We start from the raw sequence: 22,206 nt of genomic DNA on the forward strand, positions 1-22,206 counted from the left end.
ACTTTCACAGCAGATTCCACCCCCCCCAACCCCCCAAGCCCCCAGCTCCGCTTGCCGGCCCAGAAGCCCAAAGAGATACAATGTTTCTGCCCTTGAACACACAGGCTGTAGAAGGAATTCGAATTTGGCCACAGCTAATGATTTTTTTTTTTTTAAAGCAAATTCTGTTTATTTTGTACCATGTGGAGAAAATTTAAAAAAAGGAAACTATTCTCGTTTTGAAAACGGAATTGATCTTTCATCTAGAGGAATTATTTCAACCCTGGGTTGTTACGCAGGAGGTGGGCAACTTCTTTTAGAGTTGCAAGCAAAGGGTGATAAAGGAGACCCCTGGATTGGGGTGTGTGTGGAGGGGGTGGGGGGGGGGGGCGGCAGGGGTCCAAGCCAAGCCAAACGGTTTTCTCACGTGCAAACTTGCAATCCAATCCATTCGGAGTTGAGCCTAGGATAGGAGGGGAAAATCTATTAAAAAAAAAAAAAATCAGGAGCATCTCTGAGAGAAACCCTTTTCAACAAAATCAAGGACCAGAGAACCTCAGACCGACCCTAACGTTCCTGCTGTGAGGCCCGCGGGCTATGGAATCACGCACGTCACCTGGCCCCAGCAGGGCGGCCAGCTGAGGGGGTTCTTTTTATTTTATTTTCCTTTATTTTTTGAAGTTAAGGCTGAATCTCGGCTTCAGTGCTTTTGCCAACGTCTCCACTGACAGGAACCAGCAAACTTCAGGACTCAAATGAGCGTCTTAATTTATTGATGCAAAACAGGTCTGATTGTCGCCCCCAATTCTCGGCGCGCTCGGTCCCCCAGGCCCCCAGCTTCGGTCCCTCCATTTGATCTCAGGGTAAGGCCCCGCCGAACGGGCGGAGGAGCACGTGGGGGGGAGGGGAGGGTCGGTCCCCGCCCGCCCTCCCCCGGACCTGTCCCCGCCCGCGAACCCCGCGACCCCCGCCCCGCCGCCGGGTCAGCTGACCTGGGTCGCTAGCTAGCTTGCTCCCCGCCCGCCGCCCCGTTTCCGGTCCCCGGGGTCCGCGAGCTGCGCAAGGAGCGGGAGCGGCCGCAGCCGGGAGGTGATGCTGGGGGCTGATTACCATGAGAAAGGCTGTGCCTGGAAAAGCCTCCTCCACGCGACTGTCAATCTCTCTAAGGGGGGGGGGGGGGGGCGGGGACGGAAAGGGGCCCTGTAGGAGTCACCAGAAAACTTGGAGTAAGTTGGATGCGACGCAGGCCCGAGGAGGTGGCTTTCGCCTCAACTTGGAAGGCTGTGGCGTTAAGGGCGCGGACGCCAGCAGCCTCGCCAGGGAATTAAAAACTCAAAACCCTTCCTTTCCTCCCTCCTTCTTGCCCTCCTGTCAGCCCTCCCAGCCCTTTATCCTTATTTTCTTGAAATTCTTTCCCAATTGCATTTCCTACGTTCTCTTTTCTTTTGATCTGATTATCTTTCTTTTGCCATCTCTTGTTTTGTTTCTTAGCATCCCCTCCTCTCTCGCTCTGATTCTTTTGTGCCTCCTTTAAGGGTCCAGATTTATCATTTAGTTTTGAAAACACAGTGTTTAATATGTAATTAATCTACCAGCGGGAGGTCAGGGATGCCTTAACTAAAATAACTCCCTGGGTCATCAAGTTCACCAGGTGTCAGTGCCAAGTAAATCATAATCATAATCATAAATATAATCAATAGCTTAGTAATCAAATGGTTTCTTATTCTGAATTGTATCAGCTCAAACTGACTTTTTAAAAGATACAACCTTCCTGGAAAAATTAATAAAATAGTTGACACAGGGAAATTATTGACAATTAAAACTGTGAAAAATTTTCATTTACAGTGATATTTTAGCAGTGCTTAATGGACTTTAGGAGTTATAATAGGTAATTTAAGGAAACTTAAACTGTGCTTTATCTTTTAATGTCTATTCACAAAGTGTAAAAAATTCCCAAGGCACTCTCCTCCCCACTCTCCTCTCTCCACCTCGGAGAGAAACATCATGTTTATTTTGTACTTGCTAAACACATTCACAACTTGAGTTGTTGGGTTGGTATCTTGGCCAGGTTGACCCCTTCCCTGGCAGGTGAGTGAGCATGGGGCCGTGTAGGTCATGAATGTGGCTATGTTTTTTGTTTTCCTTATTTTTTTTTGCTTTTTGTTCATTTTGAGCACATTTGTTGTTACTTATTAAAATTCAGAGTTTGCACTTGTTTACAATTTGTTTACTTTGTTGCATTTTTAAAACTTGTTAGAAGTCAATTGAACATGTATATTAAGCCCCTTTTTAGGCCAAGAAAAATGAAGATGCATTAGAAAGATGCCTTTTATGCTTCATAATTATTAATTGACATTTTATGATGAATAATTAATCATTTGAATAATTTTGGTATCTCTGATCTGAACACATATTTGCATATCTAATGCTTGATTTTAACTGTGTTTTTTTAAAAAGAATTCATTCTCTCAGGACAAAGAAACAAAGTAACATTCTAATGTAAAATTTCTCTTTAACATTTGTGTAAGTTCATTGAATTGTATTATTCTTTCTAGATATCCATAAAACTTCTTAACAATTTGTAAACCACTTATGTAGCAATCACATACAAACATGTGACAAAACTACAATTAATTAGGAAAAACAATGCCCTATGTAAAATCAATTCGCTGTCCTCCCCAAATGCAGAGATGTGCACTAATTATGCACCATATTTTCATACTGGGATTTGATCATTGAACTTCTCGGTTGTCTATTTATACAGGTCAAAAGTGGATCATTGAGGCAGTTGACAAATAATTAAGACGTGGTACTTAAGGTAATTTTACATTATTTTTTTTTACTTATTAGTATGTGCACTCGTGTAAAGTTATTTCAAAATGATCACGCAAATATATCCCTGGAATTTGTATATCCCTGTGTCAGTTGAAGTTCAAAGTATCTATTTTGGATACTAACAGTGCAGATGATTACCTGTATGATTACAGGCAATTTTCTCTAAATTTGTCTGCTTATCAACAATGTGGGTACATTAATAGTGTTCATTCCTTAGGGCTTTTATTGAGAATTCAATGAAGTAATACATGAAACATCATTATGGTGTAGCTTTATTGTTATAATGAAAAATTGAAAAAATAATGTGGAACATACAGATCAATTAAAGACAGTATAAATTAATTTTGACTACCAAAAACAACTATTTAACTTTTAGTATCATTCATAATTTTCCTATTGAGAGATGAGTACTATGTCATTAAAGTGAAGAAATAAAATGGAAAACATCATAAGATTTATGGCTGGTTTATGATTCTTTAGACCTGTTCAAAGGATGTGTAGCCACAGACGTGAGAATAAATACAGTATTTCTTTATTATGTTAGTTCAGCAGTTAATTTATTGTATTCAAGATGGTCATAATTTGGTTATAAATATCAGACTTCTTTTAATCCAAGTGTTTAAGCTTGAAGTTTCTCGTGTTCTTTAGTAACACGAGTAATACTGTCTTTGAGTGTAAGGGTTAAATGTGCAAAAGCTCAGAAGCGGTCTTGAGTAAGAATTGTGAGAAAAAAAAAAAAAAAGGCAAACTTACAAATTTGGAGACCAGGAATTTGGCTGTCAGACCGTTATTTGCTGTCAGACCATTCATAATGAACTGAACATTCCCTTTTGGAATTGTAGTTATCCTGGGGTTTGTGCTAATTCCAAGTACCTATAGTGGGGGAGAAAATCAGTTTATTAAATGGAAAATGAAATTCCCTAGCCTCTTAAATATCCACAAGGCCAGATTTTCTTTTTGATGCAAAAGCTGAAAAATCAATGCAAATGCTAAGGGGAAAAAAAACTATTCCGATTTTTAATCCCAACACTGATGGCTTTTTGTTGTTGTTGTTTTCTCTGACTCCTCAAAACACTGAAAGTGTCCCTTAATTGTTTCCTGTCTCTAAGGACCCATTCCGTGCTCCTCATAGGTCAAAGCCACCAAAAGGGCCATTTGGACATCAGACTAGGGGCTCAGAGTGACCTGTACCTTTTACTTTTTCCCTTTTTGAAGGGAAATGGGACCAGCAATTGTTTGTACCTACAGATTGTCTGGTGACCTGGAAATAGCTTCATACTGCTTTGTGGTCTTCTTTAATAGTCCTTATTCTGTTAAGAGGTCAAAGTTATAAACTTTGTACTCTACTCAGTTCTAATGTACTATTCGGGGGTGACTTTTTTTTTTTTTTCAGTTATTTCAGATACTTAAATGTAAAAACCTTCTTCTCAAAAATGATCTTCTTCATGATAATCACAACTATGAAATGGTAATAGCTAAGGAAAAAAACCCAAACCTGCTTCTCTATGCCTGGCAGTTTTAGATGTGACCTAGAGAGAATTGATGACTTTCTCTAGAATTTAAGTGTCTGATTCTGTGTGGACCTTTGAATGTGTCAGGTCCATCTTCGTGGCCAAGGCCAGGCACATCTCACTCAGTATCATCTCACCTTTCGAGATATACTTCTGAACCGCTTGTGCCCACCCACCCTGCGCCCTGCATTATGATCGACTTCCAGTCTTCCTGGATGAGTGGGTTAGTCCTTGTGTTTCCACGTATGGCTTATTTTGCCTTTTGAACCTAATGCTTTGGCTCATTTTTCTAGTTACAACGTTGGCTCAAGTCAAACACTCAGGTCAAATGCTTTCTCTAGCTTTGTTGTCTGTTGCTTCACAGTTCAGTTCGGTCTTCTCTCCAGGACCCCCAGCTCAGGGAAAGCTCCCATGCGTGGGTCCCTTCTGGCTCACCCTGACCCCAGTGTTGCGCCCAAGCACAGGACAAGTCAGTGATGAAGATCATGAATAGTTTTTATTTTCTGTACAATTTCTTTTGTCACTTGTTGAGTGCAAACTGAACATCAATGTATTTGACACTAGCTTCTTTATATTCTCCTCAATGATAGCATATTATAAAGGCAAAGATACAAATGTTGAAATTAGATGAATTGGATTTGATTTCATGCATTTTGTGTACTAATTATATATTGAGAACAAGATATTAAACCCCTGTGAACCTCATTTTAAAAATGAGCAAAAGAGGGGCACCTGGCTGGCTTGGTCAGTAGAGCAGGTGACTCTTGATCTCGGGGTTGTGAGTTCGAGCCTCATGTTGGGCATAGAGATCAATTAAGAAAAATAAAAAGAGCAAAAGAACACTTAGATTTAAGCTAGTTGTGGTGAAAAAAAAATAACAATATATGTAAAATGTCTGATTCAGGACAGGCATATCAGTACATAGGAAAATCTGGGACCTATCAATACATAGGAATTCCTGGGTAGCTCAGTCTGTTGAGTGACTTCTGATAGTGGCTCAGGTCACGATCTTGCGGTCATGGGTTTGAGCCCCACATTGGGCTCTGTGCTGAGCTGCTGAATGCAGAGCCTGCTTGGGATTCTCTCTCTCCCTCTCTCTCTGACCCTCCCCCACATGTGCACACATTCTCTCTCTCGAAATAAAAAAAACATTTAAAAAATACATAGGAGTTTTTTCCCATGAATTACCTGAAAAACATGAAGTTAAGTTATAAAAAAGTAGAGTAGATGTAGCATATGCTTAATTATTATTATAATTATTTTATTGTTATTTAATTGTTTTAACTATCTTATGATTTACTAGGAATTATTTAACTGGTTCTTTCATTGTACAGAAATCAATGGTCACTGATAACAAAGTTAGAAAACTACCATGGAATTTCTCAATTTGTAGTGGGAAAGGTCAGGTGTTCATGATAATAAACATCACGATACTAGCCCCTGAGACTCCATTTTTCACATGGCCATTTGTCATTGTAAGGAAAAATATTTTCCCACCTCATTCTCTCCGTATGACCTGGCATGGGAGGAAGTAGTCTTGTAGCCAGTTTAGCATGGCCAGGAAGTATCAGAGATCCTATTTGTGCTAGGTAAAAAGAAGAGGCTCTTAACACCGTCCAAAGCTCTTTACTGACCCTCACCCAAACTTCGGAAGATTGAAGGGATTGCGGAGTGGGTAGAAGGGATGTAATAGCACTGAGAAATTTTCCTGCAATATCTTCTTCCCATCCCCCCCAGTCAAGTGCTGAAACATCTACCTAAAAAAATGAAAATAAAAGTAAGACTACGTATGTAGCGCAGACATTGCTTCACTCTCCTGCCTGTAAATCTGGGAGTAGGGTTGTGTCAGCAGGCCCTGGCATGATCTACTGTGTATGTGACTTTTCTACCCCATGCCCTAGAAAGGAGGGCGTCAGGGGAGGACTGGGCCGTGGACACAGGGACAGAGCATATTTTTCTAGTGGTTCTACTACTGTGCAAACCAGGCTTCTTTCTCTCTCTCTGGAACTGACTTTGACACACACACACACACACACACACACACACACACACACACACACAGTCTGTTCCTATTAGGTTTTTCCTTGGCCATTGTGGAACCGTAAGTATGGCTCCTGTGGCAAAGGGGTATTTTTTCTGGGTTGAGGGAAGCTGGTATTTCTATTGTTCTTGGCACATGGCTAGTACCCTTCTAGACAAGAGGGACAGAACAAAACTGAATGTTCACAGAAAATTCTTGGCCTTTCAAAACAAGAAGGAAAAATTAAAACCTCATTCTTTTAAAGCTTAATTTATCTATCTCATAAGTATTTGGAATTTCAGTTTAGAGAAATCAGCATGATCCTGAGGTGTATTATTACCTACTATCATCTGGCATTTATATAGGATACTGAAAAGTTATTTATAATAGTTTGCCATGGTCATTAGGTAAAGATGATCTCTACTTCTACTAGGGAGGGTTCTTGTGTGCTTGAGGAGAATGTTCAGGATTGGGTGAAGTATGTTTTGCAATTTGAAATCACTTTGAACTTTGGATTTGGGGCAAAGTAATGTGTTTTATGATACTGAAGCAAACTATCACTTGGAAAATTTTTTGAAGTTTATTTTGAGAGAGAGAGAGTGAGGGAGCAGGGGAGAGGCAGAGAGAGAAAATCCCAAGCAGGCTCTGCACTATCAGCATAGAACCTGACATGGGGCTCGAACTCATAAATGGTGAGATAATGACCTGAGCTCAAATCAAAAATTGGCTGCTTACCCAACTGAGCCACCCAGGCACCCCATCACTTGGAAATTTTTAATCGTTGCTTCACTTAGGATCTTTAAACAGTAATTTATTTGACAAAGGAAGATGATCTACCCCTGATGTATCTTTCCCGATCCCCTAAGACAGTGCCTGTTATATAGTAAATATTTGTTGTCTTTTGTGGAATCTGCCGTTCATTAAAAAGCTTTAAAGGGAAGTAAAGTGAGCTCCTGTTTCACACTTGTAACGGCTTGAGATGAGCACAAGGATAGATGAGGGTAGCAGGCGGGGACCATGGATACTTAGACTCACACACTTCCTTTTTATCAAGTTAGGCTGGCTTATTTCCCTTCCGCTGTATCAGCTTTACACGTGGCCTCAGATAAACGAAGGAGCATATGCAGAATTATGTGTATATATTTGTCTCTCTCTTTAAATGGCTCTGATGAGCCTTCTCGTGGTTGATTTTTAAGTAAATATATTAAAATTTAATAAGAGGTTTTCTCTGAAAAAGGAAAGAAATCATAAGGAGGAAATGGACCGGACTAGTACAAGTATGATTTGCTTATGCCGCCAAGTGTGAAGTTGCACTTGAGAATAAATGATCTCCTCACCTGCTAACACCACACAAGAGCTGAAGAAGGAAAACAAAGAAGGTGTAGGGTTGTGTTTTGTTTCTCCTTTAAGTAAACGAACAGGCTCCATCAGCACAGGGGTAGATGATTTTCCTGCCAGGAGTTTCATTTTCACGTAGAACAGTAACTGGTTGCTCAAAAGTCCAGAGGTGAAAAGTATGAGCCCTATTTACAATGCTTTGCTTCTCCAGTACCCTTCCCTCTCTCTTCTTCCTTCCCCTTCAGGTCCTATTTCTCAGGGCCCTCACCTCCTCTTACCCTTGTTTTGGTGTTCTCTGCTGAGAGGAAAAACTATCTTTCAAAGTTAGCCTTGTCCACAGCCTTCAACAGGCTTAGCTTTTTAAATAATAAGCTATGATGCTAAGATTAGAAATTTCCACTATATTGCAGAAAACTGCCCAGAGGAAACAGAATGCTTACGTGAAATATTATAAGGAAGGCCAGTTCAATACTACTGCTGTCTGCCTTGTGCCTAGCATAGAGCTTGGTGGCTGAGAGGTTCTGAATAATGTCTGCCGAATGAATGGATGCTTGCATGCATGAATACTGTATAAAAAAAGCCAGACATAAGACAACAGATGCCATTTGTGCCACATGGCAAATAGGAGTTAAAAGGTATTAACGTAGGCACAAAAATCACCTGTGGTCATAAACAGGAGTCTGGCATTATTTTCGAGTTTTGAGTATTTTATTTCCAAAATGAAATACTGAAATCATTTGCCAAGCAATAGAGATATAACAGTCCCTCAGTCACTCACTTGCAAAGGAAATTTTCAATACAAATAAAGTCATACATATTTATACTAGGGTAATTCAAAATAACTTCCTCACATAAGCACTGCTACGTTCAAATAAAATCTTGCCAACACTTCTGAGTACATTGCTTTAAGAAAAAAAAAATGCTCCCTGTAGCGTCCGAACTATTTAAAAATCTTGCCAGCTTCTTCAACATACATCAGTTATCTCTCTTTAAATCACTGACAAGAATTTAAAAACTGCTTCATCAGAACAACTGTTACCCTTTCTCATACTCTAGTTAGAACCTGATCTTCTAAAAAAGACCATATTTACAGCTTCTTTTGAAATTTTGAAACCATTTGGCTGATATGTTTTTGCTACATTTTCTTTCCCTGATTTAATTACTGGGGACATTTGCATGAAAACAGGAGGACAGAGACATAAGATTTTTGTCTTATGAGTTCATCTGTTTCTGATGCTTATTCCCCACCTGAGATCAGTGTTTGTTTTATTATAATTGGGAATCCAGGAGCAAGATTAGAAACGAAGTTGTTGGAAATGAAATAAAGTTCAGAAATAGGGATATGGGAGGCTAAGAGATTGTGGATGGTATGATAATGAATTTTCTTCTAGGTTACTTATTTAAGAATAGTCCTCAAGTCAGTGACATATGGCGTGTTATTGAAAAGGTTAAAAAACCAAGGAGCTTAAGGAACTGGGTTGTTTGTGCTTCCCTAAGAAAACCACACTCAGGCAGCCACTACTCTGTCATAGATGCTAAGAAGCATCGGAGAAAATAGTGAAGGAGGCGAACCCAGGTCATATAGGAAGTCTAGACATGGCCATCGGAAGTGAGGAAGGAGATAAAGCCGAATGGCCCACTAATTCTGACCACCTTGCAAATGCTTGTGATTTTTCACAGGAGAATCAGAGAAGACTATCGGGAGGAATTCAGAACATCTTCACCTGGATTTTCATGGGTATGTAGAAATGTACATGGTCAGAGCTGAAGGGATAATCTAACTTTTGACTTTCTCCTATATTCTGCAGCTTATTGAAGGGCACAACTGTCCATCCCAAGTCTTCCAAGCCCAAATCCTGGGGTGACTTTTAACTCCTTTTTAAAATTTTTTTAAAAGTTTATTTATTTTTGAGAAAGGGAGAGAGAGAATGCATGAGTGAGGGAGGGGGGAGAGAGAGAGGGAAGGAGGGAGAGAATCCCAAGCAGGCTCCATGCTGTCAGCAACAGGAGCCCTCTGTGGGCTTAGACCCTTGAACTGTGAGATTGTGATCTGAGCCGAAATCAAGAGCCAGACGCTTAACCCGCTAAGCCACCCAGGTGCCCCTTGACTCTTTTCTTAAAAAAAAAAAAAAAAATAAAAAAAAAATAAAAAAAAAATCCATATTTAATGAGTCAGCAAATGCTAAGATCTTACCTCCACAAGTTCCTGACATGTGCTCACGTTTCCCAAATCCTCCACACTTTCATCTTACCCTATTTCAGGTACTCGTCATCTCTTTCCTGGAACGCTGTGCCCACCTCCCGACTGGCTTTCCTGTTTCCAGTCTTTCCTCCCTCGTATCTATTCTCCATCACCGGTATGACTCATTGATCTGCAACAACATCTTTCTGACTGTGTCACCACTGAGCCTACAAACCATCAGCAGTTCCCAATGACATGACTGTGGTATTCCTCAAACTCAGCGAACCTCAGAGATGGACCCCTGAGGGTGGGTGTTTAAATATTTATGAATATTGTTTTGAAATGATAACCTTTCAATTAAACTTTGTACCTCTTCCATAGTTTTGGATAAAATCGAGAATCCAAGAAACCGGGCCAGTTTAATCCTGCCTGTCCCCACGGTTTGAATACTGCAGCATTTCTTATGCCTATGCCATAAACCACAGGTTCTTTAGCCAAGCACGTGAGGCTCTCTTGGGTGGAACACATTCTCTTCTTCATTTTCGTCTCCTGCCAATCTTCAAAGGGCACATTACCCTTTTGTACTATTGCTTGTATTTCCCCTTAAACAAGCCATATTATTTCCAATGTTAGGGCCTTTGCACCTATGCTTTTTACTGGGAGTATTCTCTCCTTTCCCTTCATGTGGCTGACTTGAGCGTTCATTCTTTAACTCAGCTCACGTGTCATCTCCTCCTAGAAGTCTGAGGCTGGCTCTTCTGTGTCCTCACAGCACTTCACACTCTGCACTGCTGTGTTGCCTTTATGCGTCTTCTTTCAACTAGAACAAGGCTTCTCTGAGGCCAGGGACACTGCCTCTTTCATCTTTATACTCTCGTCTGGTCCGAATGTTCTATCTCCCAGAATCGATTTATTGAAGGCCTAATTCCCAATGTGATGGTATGTGGAGGTGGGGCATTTGGAAAGTAATCAGGTTGAGATGAGGTCATGAGGGTGGGTGCCCAAGGTGAGATTAGTGCCCTTGTAAGAAAAAGGACACAGAGAGCTTGCTGTCCCCATGCACAGTGGCTGTCTACAAGGTAGGAAGCCAGTTCTCACCAGGAAGTGAATACACTGGCACCTTGATCTTAGAATTCCCAGCTTTCAGAGCCATGAAGACTAAATGTCTATTGTTTATGCCACGCAGTCTATGGTATGCTGTATAGTAGTCTGAGCTAAGGCATACCCTCGACTCCTAGTAAGTATCTGGCACACGGTGGACACTTAAAAATACATTTTGAAGTGAACGTGAATGTCATGGTAGGAGCTGATTTTCACTGCTGAACAAAGAACACCAAGCACACGCATGTTCTGCAGATGATGCATTTAGCCACAGGAGCAACGCAGCTTCCCTGCACTTCATATTAACAGGGGGCCCCCCCAATCGGAAAGGTCTCATTGTAGTTTGCAATGACTTGTATTTAGATTAGACAAGCATTTGTGAAAGTATTCGAATAAAAATAACTTTCACATGTAAAACATTTTCAAATTTCAAAGCTTTTGCATATGTATTATCTTCACTTGATCCTTACAATAAACTTTCAAGGTTGGCAGATATTATTATGCCCCATTTGGAAAAGGAGGAAATTAAGATTTTGATGGAGTCAGATGAAATAAACCCATTTTGGAAGCCCCAAGTATGTTTCAGATATGGAATCATCTTTGTGAAACTGGCCAAGGGCAAATTTTAGTACTCTTTTGTGACAGATGAGGAAACAGAGTGTTGAAGGGACTGGCTCAGAGTCATAGCAGAGTGCCATCAAAATGGAGTTGAATTCTACCCTGTGACTTAGATTAGTTCTGATACATACATGTACAAATATGTGTACACATTAGAAAGGGAGCCTTGGTTTTAGGAGAGCAACCTGAAGAAATTTTTTCTCTTCTCTTCCATAACTGGTTTGTCACTTGTCTTTAGTACATAAAAGCACCAAGTCATAAATAGTTGGTCAAGAGAGTGGTTTGGGAACAAAATTGGAAAATTATTTGGGTTTATTTGAGATGGGAGAGTAGGGGCAGCCGGGATCATATAGATACTGAACATTGAAAAATAATTTTTTCCTTTTGTCATGAAGTCACAAAATTATTAGTTTTAAGTAAAGATAAGGAGGCTATCTCAATATATTCTACCTATAGTTTTCTGGACTTTTTGCTGATGAATGTGAAGCCCAAGAAAAGGTATATTTATTATAGTTTTGTTGTTGAATGAAAATGCTACTTCCAGTAAGGGGCTGTCTTTTCCTTCTGTTTACTTAGAATTTTATAAAGCAAAGTTGGCAAATACTCTTTTGAAGGGAGAAAAACTTCACATGTTAAGATGGTAGATAAAAACATATTATTTGTGCTTCAATTCTCTCTTGAGAGGCCAGTAATACAAACTAAATTCTGTATATACTATGAAACAACAACTGAATGCAAAGATATTTATAATCTTCCTCCTACCTACCCCTAGACATTGGTTAAATGGTTTTTGAAAGTGTGCCCTTATGTGTAAATATGTTAAAGTTTAATTTTTCTTTTTAAGGTTTATTCATTTTTCAGAGACAGAGAGAGACAGAGCGTGAGCAGGGGACGGGCAGAGAGAGAGAGGGAGACACAGAATCGAAATAGGCTCCAGGCTCCAGGTTCCGAGCTGTCTGCACAGAGCTCGACACAGGGCCAGAACTCACAGACTGCAAGATCATGACCTGAGCAAAAGTCGGATGCTTAACCGACTGAGCCACCCAGGCACCCCAATATGTTAAAGTTTAAATGTGTTTACTAATGCATCAGGATTATTGGCCAATTAATAAATTCAAATATGTGATGGGGCACTTCATGTCCTAAACAAATGAACTGCTTGACAATTACACACGTGTATCACATATTTATTCATTCAGCAAATGCTTACCAATTCCCTACTATGTGTTGGACTCCATGCCGAGAATAAGGATACAGACCTAATCGTTGCAGGCTGGCAGGGAAGACAGATTGTGCGTGATGAATGCTATTGGGAATATAGACAGCAGGCCATCCAGCCAAATGATAGCTACAAAATAAAGTGAAGGCAAGAGTAGATCTTCCTAATGCACAAAAGGTCAGGTCTTTGAAATCCATTAACCACCACTGAAATTAGTTTAAATCACCTGTGACATGTTATAACCCTTCCAGGCTGGGCTAAAGGCATGTTGGGACCTCAGAGCAGGCTCGGAGGGAGTGAGGAGAAAGTCTAATGTCAGAACTTCAGGGAGGGAGGCCAATGTTTCAACGACAGTAGCTGGAGGGCTTTGATGCACAAAGTTCATGAGAGGCTGACCTCAACATCCAGGGCTCTTTCAGGTGCTCAGTGGCTCTTCTTGCCAAGTATGAGGCAGTACCTCTTACTTTCTGAGGGGTTCTGTTTCAGTGGAAGTAGGACTCCAATCGGCTACTGGGTCTCATGGATAGGCTCTGGTGACTGACAGGAGGCTACTGGTAAGGGCTAGACAGATTATCGGGGGAGGAGCCTTAAACTGGGGTTCAGGCCAGGGCACTTGTTCCAGGAGAGAACCAAATGATGAAATGGGCACCAGAGCAGATACAGTGAATAATCAGAAGGGATTGGGTATTGGGAGCTGCTCCTTATGAGGCTCTAGGGTGTCTTGTGCTCCTTAGGTGTCAGTCTCGGTCTCTCTTTCCTCAGTGCCCTCGTCCTGCCACCACAGCTGCTCTCTCTCTCTTTCTCTCTCTCTCACCTATTGGTTTGTATTCCAATACTATCTGTGATGCCCAAATATTGAGTAAGGCTTCTCTGTACACCAAGAGCAATTAATAGCTTCTGAGTGTGGATTTGGCTTTTGTGGAGACAATATTATTTCAGTGTCAGTTCATTAGAACACAGGTGGTGCCTGGGTTTTCACTGCAAAAGGTATGATGCTTGAAATTTAAACAAATATAAACAAACAATTCAGTATTTTGATTCATTTATTATTAACTGTAATGGCTATAATTTTTTTAGCCTAAAACAACAACAACAAAAAAAGGATAGCAAAACTATAAAGAAGTCTTTAATTAGTAGATTGTATGAATTTTGTTTCCTTAGGTATCTTTACCCTTTAAAAAAATTTTTTTTAATGTTTAATGAGAGACAGGGATGTGAGTGGGGGAAGGGCAGAGAGTGAGGAGGGAGAGAATCCCAAGCAGGCTCCGCTCTGTCAGTGCGGAGCCCAATGTGGGGCTCCAACTCACCAAACCGCAAGATCATGACCTGAGTTGAAACTGAGAGTCCCAAGAGTAGGTCCTTTAAATGACTGAGCCACCCAGACACACCCCAGGCATCTTTACTCTTAACTTGTGAGAACGAAATAGTACATATGCTTATCTAGTTACCATGTAGGATTAAGTCTTTAGAAATAGACCCAATAGATTTAAGTTTATCATTTGTTTATGTTTTTGCTCAACTTTATTTTTTTAAAACTCACATTAGAGATGGGACTTTATTTTCTGTTTGAATGTAAGTTCATCTTATATCCATGTTTCCACGTATGCATGTATATGTGTGTGTGTGTGTATTTACTTATATATGCGTATTTATATATGTATTTATATGTGTGTGTGTGTGTGTGTGTATATATATATATATATATATATATATATATATATATACACACACACATTTAAAAGTGGATCTACACAGCACATGCTTTAACTCGACCACTTACCACTTGGGCAAGTGATTTTAGCCAAGTCCCTTACCTTCATTGGGCCTCAGTTTCTATGTGTAAAAACATAAGATAATAGCACCAACCTAAGGGGACCATGATTTAGAGCAAATGACACAGTGGGATCCAAGTGTGTGTTAATTATAAAGTGCTAAAGCAGGTGCTTGGTATTTATATTCAGATGCAGGTTATGCCCACATCATTTATATTAAAATATGAATGTGTTCAAAAGCTCAACCACTTCCTGAGGCAAGAAATGTGAAATGGCAATGACTAAAAGGGTCAGTGAAACTCTTGGCTTCTAACCAATCCTGTACAAAATCTTTCCTAACCACATATTTTAAAAGATGAGGAAAGATAAAGGAATGAGAACTGCCCTTTTTCTCTAACCCTTAAAATATTTTTTTCTTCCCAAGAAACTGAGCTATAAGAAGCTTGAGGCCTAACTCCAAACTGAAGGTGGTGGTCATGCAAAGGACTGCTTAGAATGTTGTATTTATGAAAGTGAGGTGCCATGAATATGTACTCGTATCAGACAGAGGTGGACATGATCAGAACAAGCTTGTTCACAGAGCCCTTCTCTCTCCTTGGCCATGAGTCACAAAAATCTGACATCTGGATGTGAAATGCTTCCTTGAACAAAAGTTGAAATGCATGTGTGTGTGTGTGTGTGTGTGTGTGTGTGTGTGTTCAATACGTAAAGGAAAAATGAAATTGAGACACCAAACCCTTTCATTGACTCGAGTTTAGGACCAGATTTTAATAACACAGCTGTCCAGATGTGAGACACTAATGAGAACATAAGGAATTCCTGGATAGAAAAGGGATGGTTGGCCCAATGGCCTGTCTCCTTCAAGTTTATTGCAACACACCTCTCTGTGTTGTCAGCATATCTTCCAACCCCCTTGCCTACATAAACATGTCCAGCTGTCTCTTAAACTCATTTTTACTTTATGTTTCACTCAATGGACTTATTTGGTAATTTGCAGTGTTTTCCATATGCTGGTAGATCTTTGGATGAAGTGGTCCTACATTATCCCTACTTCTTAATTAATTACATGAAATATTTCAGTGACGAAATATAGAAGATACCATTGGAAATTTGGAAGAAATCAAATATACCTACAATGAATTTAGAAAGAAACAAATATAATTTTGCTATATAATTTCATTTTTCTTAAAGATGTGAAGATGTAAGTGGAGAGTGACAAACGTGGGTAAATATAAAAACTTTCTTTCACTGTATTAGTTTCATTAACAAATTTCTTAGCAAGAAGAAAATGCTAAGCTCAGCTGATAAAATAAAGAAAAGGATTTGATGTTTTATTTTCATTGGGGTAAAGCCATATTCCAGATAATATTTTACTTCCTTAATTATATTAATATTTCAGGCTAACATAAATTTCAGCTGAATTATTCAAAAAGTAAAATCAGTTCTCTGATTCAGTATAGAAACAATTTTACATTAAAACCCTTTTCTCAAAATTTTCCAATTTCCTGAGGACCAGTGGGCTTGGGGTAAATTCTTAGGTTGACCATGGGTCCTTCTGATTGGAAAATACACCTGAAAATTTCCTTTAAGGTTTGATGGGAGCTCACAGAAGTAGAAATAACAAAAGGATGCTGAGGGAAATTAATGCATAATTAGTATATCATTTAGCTGAATATTTCGCATTCTCATTTTTAAATGGCATGATTTTAAAATTATTTCAATACATGTGTGTTGATTTGATGTGTGTGTAACATCAAATATTATGATTAAGTGCCAGCTGTAGTCTTTTATTGACAAATACTTGGGGTGACCAACTTGTCTAGACTCACCCTGGCATTTCCTGGTTTTAGCCTGAAAGTCCCACTTGCTGTGAAATCCTCCAGCTTCTGGCAAACAGGTACTTCACAAACACATATGGGGGAAAAAATCTGCCACTAAGATTTGCTTGGCTTTGGTCTGTATACTCTTCAGACTCTGGGAACCCAAAAAGCAAAGTGTTACGTCAGCATTAAGGATTTTACTCTCTTGTTATAACAGCCTGTGTTAGGGTGTCAGCGCCTTGGTGACTAGGACGAAAGACGATCCATGTGATTTTTTTTTTCTTTTAAGCTGTTTCTAAGCTCAGATGCATGATGTTTTCTTTAAGAAAAGAGAGAGAGCGGAAAGCTAGAAAATGTTTAAAAATCAAACCTATTTTCTTCCAAATTTTTCACCCCCAACTTCCTTGCTCTCTGGACACACTGTAACATACATCCTAAATCTAGCACCTTGAACAACCTCCAAAATCTCTGAAGCATAGCAATAGCCTATTGTCCAAATTATGGTAAGGAAAAAAATTATCTACATTGAGTGATTTTAATCTGACTTATGTGCCTCACAGCTAAAGGGATTCTGTGAGTATTTTGCTACTTTTAAATTTGTGGACAGTGACTTCTGAACTTTCTCAAGGAGGAGGTCCAACAAAAGAGCATGCCTGAATCTACTTCTTAATGATTTTTAGCTTCAATGAAACCGTTTACAGGATTCCTCTGCCTAACAACTGCTCTGCCAAGCATTGTATAAAATAGCATTCTGCATGGTTAGATGATCCCATGGAAGGTGACCAAAAGATTTTAAATAGAGAGGAATGTAACCAGCCACTCATCCGAATTTGTGCATTTTTCATGTGTGTGCTGTGTCTCTGTGGAAGCGCCTTGTTCAGTGCTCGTGCGTGTGTGTGCATGCGTGTGTAAACACGTAGCATTTAGCTACAGAACAGAATGTGTCACAAATTTCTTTCCTGGTCACCATGCTGCATGACTGATCCATTTCATGTGATGTGTTTAGTATGGTTCATTGCCCACTGGTCTTATTATTTAACAATTTGCATTAAATTGAATTTTCTATTTACAGGTGTAAATGGAAATTTTGGCTTCTGAGAATTTATTATTTGCTGGCCAGAATGTTCTTGGTTGACTTAGCTCTGCCAATACTGGATTGCAGATACCTGGAATAAAGTTTGGGATATTTAATTAGAATATCATCATAAAAGAACTTGTTATTTTTATGGCTAAGCTTGAGCTACCGAGGCCAGATCAGTATCATTAGTCTAGGAGACATTTACCATCACTCTCTAGAGGTTTTTAAAAAACCATGTGTATTTCTTGATGGATCAGGGGAAGTTAAATTAGTGATAATGTGTATAAATTACTCAAAAGTTCAAAAAGCTTGAAACCTTTATCATCTGATATAACATTTTGTTGATAACTGGACATTTCTCACTTTAAACTCTTGGCTTCCCACAGATTCAAGGAGCTAATACTTATTGACTGCGTACTGTTTGCCAGACTCTGACTCCATGCTTTACCTATCTTGTTTCATTAAACCCTGAAAGCATCTTGTGAGGTGAGCACTATGTTTATTACCATTTTACAGGAAACGGATGTTTAAGAAAGATCACAAGCTTGCCTGCACACGTGCCCAGTGAATGGCAGGGTCACTCTGAAGCCTGCTTTCCAGGCCTCTGATGGGTGCAACTCCTCCATATCCATAGTGATCTATGAGATCACTATGTCTCCTTGTTCTCTGGCCCCCTTTCCCATGTCCTGGCTCCCACTTGTCCTCTCAGTGCTGCAGAAGACACTAGCTCCATTCTCTGTCTTGGGCTTTGGACGAGTGGTTCCATTCTTACCCTCTGTGCCTGCCATACTCTTAGTTTTGTGAAGTTTTTGTTTTCAGCTCTAGCATTGGAATGGTCACCAACGTCACTATCTCTACTGGATCTAGCAGAAGTCTGGCCAAACTCCTAGGACATTGTGTGTATGTGTGTGTGTTTTCATATTTTTATTTTTAGTTTCCTTCTCTTTCTTTTTAAAAACAGATTGAGATATAATACACATACCTTATAACTGATCCATTTAAGCCCTCAATTCAGCAGTTTTGGTATAGTCACAGATACATACAACCATCACCAGCGTCAGTTTTAGAATATTTTTGTTTCCACAAAGAGAAACACTATACCCTTTAGGTCTTACTCCCTCCCTTGATTTCTCCATCTCCCTCAGCCCTAATCGACCACTAATCTACTTTCCATCTCTGGGGATTTGCCTATTCCGGACATTTTATGTAAATGGAATCACATAATACATGGTCTTGTGTAACTGGCTTCTTTTGCTTAACATAATGTTTCAAAGATCCTACATACTGTAGCATGTATCAATGCTTCATTCCTTACTCTGACTGAATAGTACTCCATTGTGTATATCACCTTGTATTTTTCTGCTTGGGTTGTTTCCACGCTTTGGTAATTGTGAATAGTGCTGCTGTGAACTTTCATGTACCAGTGTCTGTTTGAAAATCTCCTTTCAATTCTTTGGGGGTATATACCTAGGGATGAAATTGCTGGGTCTTGAGTCTATGTTGCACTGTAAAAATTATTTTATTTTATTTTAATTTTTTTAAGTGTACTTATTTATTTTGAGAGAGAGTGAGGGGGGAGGGGCATGTAGAGAGAGAGGGAGAGAGAGAACCCCAAGCAGACTCCACACTGTCAGCGCGGAGCCTGATGCGGGGCTTGGACCCACAAACCGCAAGATCACTACCTGAGCCAAAACCAAGAGTTGGATGCTTAACTGACTGAACCACCTGGGCACCCCTGTTTTTTTTTTTTTTTAATTTGAGAGAGAGAGAGAGAGAGAGAGAGAGAGAACATGAGTGGGGGAGAGGGGCTGAGAGAAAGAATCCCAAGCAGGCTCCCCAAGGAGCCTGATGCAAGGCTCAATTCCATGACCCTGGGACCACAACCCAAGCTGAAATCAAGAGTCCGATGCTCAACTGACTGAGCTACCCAGATGCCCCTATGTTACACTTTTTGAGGAACCACTAAACTGTTTGCCACAGCAGCTGTGGAATTTTATATTCCTGTGAACAATGTAAAATGGTTCCAATTTCTCCACAAACTTGCTATTTTATGTTGTTTTTCTTGTTTTTGTCAGTGGTGGTGTTGTTTTTTTTTTTTGTTTGCTTTTGTTTTTTTGATTGTAGCCATTCTAGTGGGTGTTAAGTGGCCTAATATTTAAGATCTTTTAGAGACTTTTCAAGAAAGCTTTATACTTTTGTGTTCTCAAGATTGGTTTATAACTCCCGTAAGTTATTTGTCATCATATCCTATAATCTCTCTCTCTCTCTTTCTTTCTCTGCCTCTTTATCCGTTTCTTAAAACCAGAATGGACAGTCTTGTTCCTTTTGTATTTTTCCTGGTCTCAGAACATGCTTGTGCTGGAGTGAATAAAGGCATGGGGTGACTTGTGAGGACAAGGAGTGCTGGGAATCAGCATTTCTGTGTAATCCCTTCCATTGTGCCAGACACTGTTGTAGCACCAACATGTCTTATCTTATTCAATTTTCACAAGAATGGTAAGAACAAGGTGTTAATTTCGCAGAAGAAGAAACAGACCAGAGACAATCTCTTGTCACCCACCTGAGCAGAGCTTGACTTCAGACCCAACCCTCTCTGAATCCAGGACCTGTGTTAATTTCAGGACAATGTGCCACAAGAGAAAAAAAAAAAGACATGAGAAGGACCATTACTACTCTTATTCTTGTTAACTGGGACTACCTCCTCGTATTGGATGCCTCCTGGTGCCATACACCATGACAGCTAAATTTTGGATACCATCAAATCTAATCACTTTAAGAATCCAGTGATTCAGATGTTATTATTATTTGAGAGAATGAAACAGTCACTGAGAAGTTAAGTAACTGCCCAAGAACAAACAGCAAGTAAACCATGAGCTCAAAACTGGGTTGGCTTCATTGCAAAGTGTGGGTACTTCTGTCAATGTAGGAAAACGCATTTAAGATCTGGAAGTTTCACTTGGAAACCTGAGAGTTGTGAGATAAGTCAGGAAATCAGGCAACCAGACTGCTCAATAATTTTTCCAGATAATTTTTCCAAGTACTTTTGTTTTCTTATTTGCTTCCAGTCATGATTTTGGTGGTGTAGATATTCCACTAAATCTACGTATTATGAAAAAGTACTCCATGATCCTAAAAAAGAATGTTCTGCTTATTGGCTTATTCCCTATTATGTTTTAAAGCATCTTACCTATATAATACATGTAAAATATACTACATCTGATCAAACCATTTTTTTTTTTTAGATTATAGTAGTAATTTGGCTACTCTTGCTTTTAACAATTTGAGCATTCATTCAATATTTATTCCACATAGCCATTTTTTCTTTTACTGTGTAAATCCTACCTGGAGATCTACGAAATACTGGTAAGAGTCTATGGTAAAGATAAATAAGGAATATTATAACTAGCATAGAAGATTTTAAAACTATACTCTGATTTTATACTAATTTGTAGTCTCTGATTTAAGAGGATTATCCTAGATCACTACTAAGCTGTTAAATGTCGGGAAACCTCTGCATGGCAGTATTTTGGGGCCAGGTGTAAGTGGAAAAGAAGAGGCCTCAGATGACTTTAAGTAATTTTAATCAATATGTTTTCTCATTCCTGGTATCCTATTTTGATGTTTCACTCATTCTTCTTGTACCATGCTCTTCATTGCTCTTCATGCCTTTGTCAAGGATTTTTTTTTTAAACAGAGACCTAGGTTACCATTTGGCATATGTCTCCCTTGTCAGTGACATCTTGAAAATTAAAAAAAAATAATACCTCCCTCACATGCATCCATTCAGGTTGGCTGCCTGTAACCAACTGCGCCATGCTTCAAAATGTGTCACCTTATTAAATTCTGCAAATTGTTCTGAACATTGTCTCTATAAATGTTTTGGAAGGGCTTTACTGTCAGGTCAGCTTTCTAAGGGCTAGAAATATGTCAAACCTGGCAGCCTTACCTTTATTTAAGAGCCAAAATACAAATAAGTAGATTACAAAGCAATCAATCAATACAGCATTGCAGGATGTTATGGTTGGCATTGACCTCGGAGTTCGGCACCCTCATTTTACAGATGAATAAACTCATCCATAAGCTCTGCAGGAGATGGGGTTCGGCCTTGATTCAGTTACAACTAGCTAACCTTGGACATGCTGCTGTGCCTCAGTTTCCTCATGTGACAGGGAGGAGCTTTCCTTTTGTTAGGTAATCCCTCAGGCATTTTCCTACTTCCAGTTTCTGTGTGTCATGACAAAATGGATTGTATTGATGCATTTCTAGTCCTTAAAAAAGTTTCTTAACTCACACAGAATAACTCTTCTAATCTTTTATGGGGCCTCCTTATATATTCTCTAAAAGTTGGACACATGAGCAATTTATAGTTATTGGGAAAATCGTAATTTTTATTCACTGTCAAAAGAATAAACAGACGAAGATCTTTTCCCTGTTCTGAGCATTTCTTCACTTTTTTCCCTCCCTGGTTTGTTGTTGTAGGGTTGCTTGGGGATATTAGGTTACTGACCTTTGTTTTTCTTTCTACAAGAAGCTTTCACTAAAGTATTTTTTGGGGGGGTGTCGTATAAGAAACAATGACTCTCACATGCAAGTAATTAAATGGATGTAAGGCAAGAAAAAAAGTGGCACAAATTTGAATTGATGAATTTTCTTTCTGGAAACTCATGGAGCCTAGTCTGAAAGCTGTGTGCAAGCATGCACGGGCTTTCTGAGAATATTTCCTCTCTTCTGAT

General features: G+C 39.5%; 1 long non-coding RNA gene across 1 annotated transcript; it reads left to right on the top strand.

Annotated features, from left to right (window-relative positions):
- Nucleotides 1-364: 364 nt before the first annotated feature.
- LOC122240913 lies at nt 365-10,471 on the top strand. Its single transcript, XR_006220703.1, has 4 exons — nt 365-842; nt 2,744-2,797; nt 9,364-9,421; nt 9,946-10,471. It is a non-coding gene; the product is annotated as an uncharacterized LOC122240913 (long non-coding RNA).
- The last annotated feature ends 11,735 nt before the right edge of the window (nt 10,472-22,206 follow it).

Source organism: Panthera tigris, chromosome C1 (assembly GCF_018350195.1).
Source record: "Panthera tigris isolate Pti1 chromosome C1, P.tigris_Pti1_mat1.1, whole genome shotgun sequence".
In the NCBI taxonomy this organism is placed as follows: domain Eukaryota; kingdom Metazoa; phylum Chordata; class Mammalia; order Carnivora; family Felidae; genus Panthera; species Panthera tigris.